Consider the following 1,401-nt stretch of genomic DNA (forward strand, 5'->3'; position numbering starts at 1 on the left):
GATGTCCCTATAAGGCAAGAGTATCTTACAGTGAGGCTTGCTGAGTATGAAAATCAGAATCTGAACCACTCATCCTATTTCCAAACANGAATGGGGTTAAATCCACCGTGCACTTGAAAATGGTTCCAGAGGCTGATAACATGCAGTGTACTAGAAGAGTGTATTTTGTTTACTTCTGAAAACAAAATAGAACANCATTCTTTTTCAATTTAAGTTTTCTACATTCATCAGCAATAGCNCTCTAAAATAAAATTCTCATGTGGGTGTGCATTATCAGGTTTTTTTCTAAATTTTTTTTTTTTAGTTTCTTAAGAATTTCACACAATACATTTCGATCATACTAGCTCCCTCCCCCAGCTCCTGCCAGATCCAACCCCATTTGTTTACAAGTCCAACTTTGTGTCTTCTTTTTATCCCATTTTCTTTTTTATTTATTCATCTTTTACAGTATTAGGAATTAAACTTAAGGGCCTTTTTATGCTATAAGTAAGCTCTCTACCACTGAGCCAAATCCTACCTGCACCCCACCCTTAAAAATTCATGAAGTACAGTTTGTGCTGTTCATACATTCTTGGATGTGTGGNCCTTAGTGGAGCCCCACTTAGGAGCTGCCTGTTTAAAGAAAAANGTTTTTTCTTCCTTCCAGAAGTTATCAACAGCTTGTAGCCACTTAGATACAGGTGGGACTTTGTGCCCTTCCCCTCTCCATGTTGGAGTTAGGGTTGGACTAAGCCTGCACAGTTCTTATGCATACATCACTATGAATTCATAATGAAATTAATTAATTTCNTTTTTTCACTTGGCTCACAAGCACTCCTGATATCCCGCATTTACTTCTGGTATGCTGCTCACCTAACATGTTCTTTTAGTCCTTCTTTGCTTCCTTCCTTCTACATCTCTGGAAGGGATACAGGAGAAGATGCAAAGGGATACAAGAGAAGATGCAAAGATTCCTGAAGAGCGAGGTTCCAGCCTGTTCTGAGCTTCCGGCTTTTGTAGCAAGAAACCAGTATGTGTAATCACAGATGGTTTATGCTAAACAGTCCAACTTTGAAGATAAAGATTGTATTATTCCTCACCAAAGAACTGTTTAGTACTGTTCCTCTCAGGTGAGAGGAACTGCCTTAATGAATGTACAAGAACCAAAGTATTCTGCTCTTTAATTTATTTTAAGCAAACGCAAAGTGTTTCTACTTAAAATAANCTGTAGTCTCTTGGTAGGTTAAACAGGGCTTTGTTTCTTTTTAATTAAAATGGCAAAGCTTTCCACATTCTTATTTAATTTAATCCCCAGAATAACCTGTTAAGTAGGTAGCTTCCAATTCTGCAAATGAGAAGATGTAGGTACAGTGAGGTAAAGAGTAGAGGATAAAGTCGTATAGATAGTAATTAAGGGGCCAG

The sequence above is a fragment of the Mus caroli genome, chromosome 9 (genome assembly GCF_900094665.2).
Source record: "Mus caroli chromosome 9, CAROLI_EIJ_v1.1, whole genome shotgun sequence".
In the NCBI taxonomy this organism is placed as follows: domain Eukaryota; kingdom Metazoa; phylum Chordata; class Mammalia; order Rodentia; family Muridae; genus Mus; species Mus caroli.